This window comes from Mobula birostris, chromosome 19 (assembly GCF_030028105.1).
Source record: "Mobula birostris isolate sMobBir1 chromosome 19, sMobBir1.hap1, whole genome shotgun sequence".
Lineage (NCBI taxonomy): Eukaryota > Metazoa > Chordata > Chondrichthyes > Myliobatiformes > Myliobatidae > Mobula > Mobula birostris.
Window position 1 is genome coordinate 46456436 of NC_092388.1, and position 9593 is coordinate 46466028.

Genomic DNA, 9593 nt, shown 5'->3' on the forward strand with positions numbered 1-9593 from the left:
TGGTTGGGGTTGACTATGGACATTGTGTCCTAGCTACCTACATATATGCAAGTCAGTATGCAAGCCAAGGCAGTATGATATAGAGAGCAAGCAGCAGGCTCCCTTTCTCCATGCAGCCGATGAATCCAAAAGAATGGCAGAGACCGATACAGTTTGGTACGAGCGGCTTTACATGAATTGCCGGTCAGTGTTAAACTCAACTTTGGACTGAGTGGGTGTAGCTGCAACGCAGCGGAGGTTTGAGATCAGAGTTTTCCTTCTCCTACAAGAGCTGCCAACCGTGGCTGACGGGCACCATCCAACCTGAAAACAAGGGCCAGAAGGGATCAACTCCTGCTGATCCCAGTTCGCAGCCCAAAACATCAACAACTCCTTCCCTCCTGGAGATGCTGCTGGGCCCAGTGAGTTTCTCCAACCCTTCATTTTGTTGCTGCTAATCCCAGTATCTGCCGTCTTGTGTGTCTCCATTCATCCCTTCCTTCTTGTGCATTAAAAGTCACCTGCAGAAACTCGTAATCTGAGTGAAGAAAAAAATTTAATTTAAATCTTCTAATAAGATCCAGAATTACCACTTTCTTGATTTCTGATTCATTGTTTTGAGAAAACAGAAATTAAAACCAATGCAATAACAATCTCACTGGCCTTGCTAGCCACTTCTTTAAAGACTTAGAGATGCAGTCCTTCAGCACCTGCCTGAATTGTTTAATGGTGTCACCTGCAAGTTTAGATAAAGATGAATATTCACTTAACTGTACGTATTTGCATTCCTGTGGCTCAGAAGGGAAGGGGTGGAGAAGAGGACTGCAGAAGTAATAGAGGAGTCCATAGTTAGAGGAGTAGACCTGAGATTCTGTTAATGTGAATGAGACACCCAGATGGTTTGTTGCTTCCCAGGATATCTTGGATCAGGTCCTAGTGTTCTAAAGGGGGGAGGATGAGTCTTGGTATTTTTTGGCAACAATACCACAGGTAGGAAAAGGGAAGAGGTTCTGAAAAGCAAACATGGGGAGCTTGGTAGAAAGCTGAAAAGTAGGAGCTCCTGCGTAGCGATCTCTGGATTGCCGCCTGGGCAACGCACCAGTGAGAGTAAGTATAGGATGTTTTGGCAGGTGGCTGTGGAGGCCAGGTCATTGAGTGTATTTAAAGTGAAGGTTGATAGAGTCTTGATAAGTCAGGGTGTGAATGGTTATAGGGAGAAGGCAGAAGAATGAGGTTGAGAGGAAAATGGATCAGCCATCATCAAATGGTGGAGCAGACTTGAATGGGTTGAATGGCCTAATTCTGCTCCAATGTCTTCTGGTCTTATGTTCAGCTTTTCTAACACTGTGCAGTGAAAAAGACAGACTAAATTTTATTGGAATTTGCAACGTGTACTCACATTGATCTTCAGGGTTGCCACAAGCTTCTCCAGATTTATCACTCATGTGCCTCATCATCAGAAGGAACAAAACCAGAAATTATACGTCTACAAAAATCTTCTGATTTACATTCTTCCCTTTCGCTATCTGAGGTGTGAGCACATTGTCTGTAGGAAAGGGAAGCAAGCAGATTTGTAGTTACATGAGGGTGAGCTGCACTATGTTAGAATGGTAAGTTCCATGGATATGTCAGCTATGTAAATAAAATTGCTTGGAACCCATTTCAGATCTTGTTTTTTCTTTAGTATGCAACATATTCAGGTGTATGATGTTGAAAGAGATGACATGAATTGTTACCATGCAGGGGAGTGGTGAGAAAGTAGCCTAAGGTTCCTTGCATGTCAACTTAGTGTTCATAACAAGGCGTAGAAAAGGGTTGATGGTGAAGGTGGGTGTGGAACAAGTGCGGCTTAATCTGATGGATCCTAAGTGAATCATAGAATCAAGGAAACAACTCAGGAAACAAGATACAATACTGCTAATATGGTACTGCATGAGCTCTCTACTTCTTTTCCTCCTGAAGTTGTTCCTTGCTTCGCTCTTCCTGCAGGACAACTGGATTTCATCACTTACCTCATCCAAACCTGTGCACTCATTCACTGTAAGAATATCCGGCTTAACTCAGCTTCTTTGCTCACTTGTACAGTGTTCAGCCTTTTCTGTTTATTTCAATTTTTATTACCCATTTTTTAAAATTCCCTAAACACGGGAGTAACTTTTAGTACTTCCCCATCTTCCCAGCTGATAAATGGAAATTGAGGTCAGTTTGAAAAATAGTAACCCCACCTTACTAGAATGGAAAAGCAGTGCAAAAGGTTGGGTTCATTCATTCTCCGGCTGGCTTTTCATGCACTATGTGAATGTTGGATGCACTTACTGTGCTGTCAAATCAAATACTATGCTTCTAATTTCAGCTAATTGATTTCTATTAGTTTCTATTATTTGGCGACTGCTCAGATTGAGTGCAACTGTCCAATCTCTCTCACTGCCCTTTTTGCACCATTCCTTTCCCAAACTCCGAAGGGTGAGAGGAGTCAGATGAAATGAGGGAAAGAGTGAGAGATGATAGGCAAGAAAATACATTCTCATGCTCAATAGGTGATGTAATGTATGTAGTTTTGGTTGTATATGGGCAGTGGCTGCTACCTCCTTAATTGTGGTACCAGGTGGTTCACTGGGATGCAACAGTGTAGGATTTCTGTGGTCAGGCTGGAGGAGTTGCTGGAATGAAATGTCATGCCTGTTGGAGCTTCCGGTCTTGTTCGTTCTTTTTTTTCACACTAGTTATTTCAGAACCCAGGTGGCAATCTTTATCAGGCTGCATGCTTTCATTTTGCTGATTTGCATATTTGTCTTCACTGTGGCAAAGTAACAGATTGTTGTAAAATTTGTGTTTCTAATTTGGCTCACCAGCTGAGGGATATCAAGCAGTTAGTTACTGATCTATAGCAACCCCAGCAGATGTTGGATCTGATGAGGGGAACAGACAAGAGCTCTAGGTTATGTGGAAGGTTAATTTGAGACACAAGTCAGGTATTGCATTAGCCTCTCTCTCAGTCACCTCATCTTGATATGGTACTGGCTGCTCTTCTTGCAGACAGTACTTTAATTCTTTTAATGTGTGATTCAGTGCATGGAGACAATGAATAGGATAGAATGAATATCAGTTTCTCCTATTGGTAAACAAAATTCTCCCCCTTCCTCTCATCTCCACTCTGACCTTTTTATCTCTTCTCACCAGCCTATTCCTTCCCCTGGGTCCCCTCCTCCTTCCCTTTCTCCTATTGTCCACTCTTCTCTCCTATCAGATTCCTTCTTCTCCACTTCTTGATCTTTCCCACCCAGGTGGCTTGACCTATCACCTTCCATCTGGCCTCCTTCCCCTCCCCTCCCCACCTTTTTATTCTGTCGTCTTCCTCGTCAGCCCTGAAGAAGGGTCTCTGCCCAAAATGCTAACAGCATTTTGTGTGTGTTGCTTTGGATTTCCAGTGTCTACAGACATTCTCATGTTAAGGAGATAATTCATTCATTTCTGCAAAACACTAAACAGTAGGCAGAACACAGCACCTTTGGTGAGAGAAAGGAATTGTTGATATTTCAGGTTGAAAACCTGCATCAGGACTGAGAGCAGAAAGGAGAGATGACCATTGTGAAGAGGAGAGTGGGAGGGGTGAGAGGGGCGAGTAGGTGACACAAAATACTCTGCAGATGCTGGGGTCAAAGCTGGAGGAACTCAGCAGGTCGGGCAGCATCCGCCATCTGCCATCATCAATGATGCCCTCACCCGCATCTCCTCCATTTCCCGCACTTCAGTCCTCACCCCATCCTCCCGCCACCACAACAGGGACAGAGTTCCCCTTGTCCTCACCTACCACCCCACCAGCCTCCGGATCCAGCACATTATCCTCCGCAACTTCCGCCACCTTCAACAGGACCCCACCACTAAGCACATCTTTCCCTTTTCACCCCTCTCCGCTTTCCACAGGAATCGATCCCTCCACGACTCCCTGATCCACATGTCCCTCCCCATGGATCTCCCACCCGGCACTTAACCCTGTAAGCATAAGTGTCCCTACATCTCCTCTCTTGCCACCATTCAGGGCCCCAAACAGTCCTTCCAGGTGAGGCAACACTTCACTTGTGAGTCTGTTGGGGTCATCTATTGCATCTGGTGCTCCCGGTGCGGCCTCCTCTTCATCGGTGAAACCCGACGCAGATTGGGGGACCGCTTCGTCGAGCACCTCAACAGACAGGATCTTCCGGTTGCCACCCACTTCAACTCTGCTTCCCATTCCCATTTGGATATGTCCATACATGGCTTCCTCTACTGCCATGATGAGGTTAAACTCAGGTTGGAGAAGCAACACCTCATATACCGTCTGGGTAGTCTCCTGTCCCTTGGTATGAACATTGAATTCTCCAACTTCTGGTAATTCCCTCCCCCTCCCTTCCCCTATCTCTATTTCACTCTGCCCCCTCCCCCAGTTGCCTACCACCTCCCTCAAGGTTCCGCCTCCTTCTACTCCCCATTGTATTTTCCCCTATTCCTTCTTCACCTTTCCTGCCTATCCCCTCCCCCACCTCTTTATCTTTCCCCTTACTGGTTTTTCACCTGGAACCTACCAGCCTTCTCCTTCCCACCCTCCCCCCACCTTCTTTATAGGGCCTCTGCCCCTTCCCTCTTCAGTTCTGACAAAGGGTTCCAGCCCGAAACATTGACTGATCGTTTCCACGGATGCTGCCTGACCTGCTGAGTTCCTCCAGCGTGTTGTGAGTGCTGCCAGTAGGTGACAGATGAACTGAGAACCCTCCCACAACTGGTTCTATTTGACAGATCCTTCACACCTCCTTGATCCACCAATCACCAATCACCCTGTCTCACCCCTCCCCACTCTTTTCTTTAAGTTGTCTATCTTCCTCTCTCTACTCTCAATTCTGCCACAACCCAGAACATCAACAATTCCTTTCCTCTGGAGATGCTGCTTGACCCATTGAGTTTCTCCAACCCTTCATTTTGTTGCTGCAAATTCCAGCATCTGCTGTCTCGTGTGTCTCCATTCATTCCTTCTGGTTTGTTCTTCTTGTCAGTTTAAATAACATTAGTATGTAAATCAAAGGTCACCTGCAGAAACTGGTTTTCTGAGTGGAGAAAAGAAACTTCCATTTAAATCTTCTGATAGTGATCCAGAATAATTTGATTTCTGATTAACTGTTCTGAAAAAACAGAAATTAGTATTTTATCTTTTACCCCTTCCACAGCTTTACATATTTAGCAATTCCCTCTATGTTCAGGTAATCAAGAGCTGCAATCTTGCAAGCTTACACTGATAATTGGGTAAGTTTAAAGCGGAGATTGATAGGTTCTTGATTAGTAACGGTGTCAAAGGTTACACAGAGAAGGGGGTTGAGAGGAATAATAATTCACTCATGATGGAATGGTGGAGTAGACTTGATGGGCTGAATGGCCTAATTCTGCTCCTATATCCTATATTATATGGTGTTATAATATTCGGTTGTATGTTTGTCATCATTCTGAGGAATCACTAAAGTTGCTCTTTGAATGAATGATATAACTCAGTATTAGAATTAAAGCCAAGCTAGTGTTTTGCGTGGATTCAGTGTGGCTTCCTTCCCCTTCTGACTACACCCACTTACTTTATCATGGTCTTTTCCATAACACTCATCCTGTTGAATCGATGGATAAACATTCCACAACCTCAAAGTTTTCTGCTCTCCATTCACCGGGCCAGAAATAGCAGGCAGCTCTCAGATCTCTGGTCACAAGGTCCTGTCCTGCCGAAGGGTTTCGGCCCGAAACGTCGACTGTACTGTTTTCCATAGATGCTGCCCGGCCTGCTGAGTTCCTCCAGCATTTTGTGTGTGTTGCTCGGATTTCCAGTGTCTGCAGATTTTCTCTAGTTTGTGACTGGAGCTCCAGTAGTCTGGTCCAATGTGCTTTTTAGTTGGGTTGTATAGGATCTTTCATGTTGTACTGCATACTATTTTTAGTTCAAATTGTTAGTATTTAGGGCACAGCTCCTTCATATCGCTTCCAAAAAATGAATATTATTTCTCTTTCCTGTCAGTCTTTTAATTTGTCTGGATTACATTCAAATCTTCATCAAAATCATCATGCCCTAAATCTGATATACTTGGCAAATATATATATTGTTCTTGAGGATTCAGGGAATCTCCCCACACAACACGCTTAGCGGTGTTTTAAAGTCCACCAACACACCTCACTTCTAGTACAATACTTCATTTATGTGAATGACTCTCAGCGTGCAGGTTGGTTCAACAGATTCATGATCTTCATTGTCCTATTAGAGGAAGTTGCCGAATTGAAGGATCAATGTTACTCCACTAGGTAGGAGGGTGAAATGACTCTTGGACAGAAGGGGTAATTGTGAGAAGGAGAGTCACAGAGCAATACAGCACAGGTTACAGCCCTTCGGGCCGACGAGTCCATGCCGACCACAGGTGCAATGTAATGTCCCACCTGCTATACTCAGTGCCTTGACTGATAAAGGCCAGCATGCTAAATACTTTTCTCATCACCCTATCTAACTGTGACATTGCTTTCAACAAACTACGTGCTCGTACTTTTAGCTCCCTATTTGCCAGTCCTTAGCCCACTTCCAAAATGATCGACGATAACCTGCAATCTATGATAATCTTCTTCACTATAAGCAACACCTCTGAATTGTGTGTCAAAATCAAATTTATTGATCAAGCCTTGTGCACACTCATCCAAATCATTTATATAAATAATGAATAACAAAGATCACAATCAATCCTTCCGGTTTCAAAGGTACACTTAATGTCAGAAAAATGTATACAATATACATACTGAAATGCTTTTTCTTCGTAACCACCCGTGAAAACAGAGAGTGCCCCCAAAGAATGAATGACAGTTAAATGTTAGAACCCCAAAGCTCCCCCCCCAGCTCCCCTCCCTAAGTGGCAGCAAACACAATCCCCCCTCCCCCCACTGGCAAAAAAAAGCATTGGCACCCGCCACCGAGCACTGCAACAACAAAGACACAGACTTGCAGTACTCCAAATAAGGGAAAAAGAGATGTCTCCGTTCCACAGCGAGAGGGGAGACATAACAAACAACTTGCTGGTTTACGATGTTAAAAGTCCGTTGTGTTGCTTTTTCTGAGCTCTGTGCCCAAAGATCTCAGGTCTCTGGGCACACAGTCTTAGATCTTCCATTTCCCACAACACAACGATCTGCCCGGACACCGACCTTCCATCTACCCATCTCCAGAGCCACAAGATCTTGGCCCTCCAAAGGTGGGCTGAGCTCTTAGGTGACGCCCTTGTCGTGCCGAATAACAGCCAGTCGTGAAACCCCGAGAGCGGGTCCCATTCCTGCAAAAAACCATAGTCAGCGTGTAACTCCAGGTCAGGGTCTTCAAATGAACCCTGAAAGGGAAAAATAGAGATACCAAAGATGGAAATAGAGCTGTTTCTGAAGCTGCAAGCAAAGAAGTCACTGTTAGGCGCCATTAATCCTCCTAAGCTTCACCTCCTTTTTAGTGGTGACTATGAGTTACCAGCCTCTATTCCAAGAAATAACCTTTAATTATCATCTCTGCTTCCTACCTCCAAGCCAATTCAGAATCTGCCTAATAAGCTCTCCCTGGATTCCATTGGACCTAACCTTCCAGACCATCATACCATGAGTGACCTTGTCAAAGACCTTGCTAAAGTCCAGATAAACAACATCCACTGCCACATTTAGCTTCACAAACAAGAGAAAATTTGCAGGTGCTGGATACCCGAGCAACACACACAAAATGCTGGAGGAACTCAACAGGCCAGGCAGCATCTACGGAAGAAGAGTACAGTGGATGTTTCAGGCCAAAACCCTTCAGCAGGACTGGAGAAAAAAAGATGAGGAGTAGCTTTAAAAAATGAGGAGGGGAGAGAGAGAGAAACTCAAGGTGATAGGTGAAACCAGGAGAGGGAGGGATGAAGTACAGAGCTGGGAAGTTGATTGGTGAAAGAAATACAGAGGGAGTCTGATACGAGAGGACAGAAGGCCGTGGAAGAAAGAAAAGGTGGGGAGGGGGCGCGGAGGAGCACCAGAGAGAGGCGATGGGCAGGCAAGGAAATAAGGTGTGTGGGGGGGGAGGGGGTGATGAGGAATGGTGAAGAAGCGGGGGGCGTGGTGCCATTACTGAAAGTTCGATGCTCATGCCATCAGGTCAGAGGTTCCACACCACTGCTGTCAGGCTGATCAGCCTGTCGTTCCTTGGCTTGTCCTTACAACTCTGCTTAAACAACAGAGCAATATTAGCCTACCTTCCAGTCTTTGGGAACATCACCAGTGACTAACAATGAAGCAAATATTTCTGCAAGGCCTCCACAGGTTCTTCTCTAGCCTGCCACCAAGTCTGAGGATGCACTTAGTCAGACCTATAGTGCACTGCAATGCTGCAAATAGCCGCACCCTGGGAAATGAATGCCCTCCAAAATACCGCCACTTGTTTCTTTATCTATTGAGAAACTATCCTTTTCCACTCACACTCAATGATTCAGGAACAGCATCTTCACCTACATCAGATTTCTAAATAGTCCAATAACCCACAAACACAATCTTATTATTCCTATTTTTTGCACTATTTACTTTGCAATTATAGTAATTTTATGCATTTGCACTTTTTTGCAAAAACAACAAATTTCATGTCATATATGACAGAGATAATAAACTGGATTCTAATGCTGAGACCCTCTCCTGATTTCCCTTGTAAGAGTATTCTTAATCTTTTTATACTCATCAAGGGATTCACTTGTTCCTGACTTCCTAAAGGGAACGTGTGCTTCCTTTCTCTTGACCAAAGCCTCTCTCATCAGCCAAGGTTCCCTAAACTTGCCATGTTTACCCTTCACCCCAGCAGGAACAAGCTGCTCCTGGACTCTTGGTTTTTAAAAGTCTCCCGGTTGCCATTTGTTCCTTTCCCCTCAGGCAGGCCCACCCAATCAACCTCTACTAGATCCTACCTCATCCCCCCGAAAATTAGCCCTGCTCCGGTTTAGGACCCTAACATGTGGACCTGTCCTATCTTTTACCATCATACCATGATAATGATGGTCAAAGGTCAAAGGTCTCCCTGACTTCCACTTCAGTTACTGGCCCTGCCTCATTTCCCCAGAGGAAGTCCAGTATTGCACCCTCCCAAATGGGACTCTAAATATTAATTCGGGAAACTTCCTGGACACATCTCACAAATTCCACCCCAGCCAGGCCCTTTATGCTCTGTGTGGACCTGTCTACGGCTCAGCATTCAACACCATAATTCCCTCCAGGCTTGACAAGAAGCTCAGAGACCTCAGCCCTGACCCTGCCTTGTGTAGCTGGATCCTGGACTTTCTGTCAGATCGCCAGCAAGTGGTAACAGTGGGCTCCCACCCCTCCACCCCTCTGACTCTCAAAACAGGAGCCTCCCAGGGCTGTATCCTAAGCCCCTTCCTTTACTCTCTATACACCCATGACTGTACCACCACCCACAGCTCCAATCTGCTAATTTAATTTGCAGATGATACTACATTGATTGGCCTAATCTCAAATAATAACGAGGCAGCAAACAGAGAAGAAGTCATCACCCTGACACAGTGGTGTCAAGAAAACAACCTCTCCCTCATTGTCACAAAACCAAAGGAGCT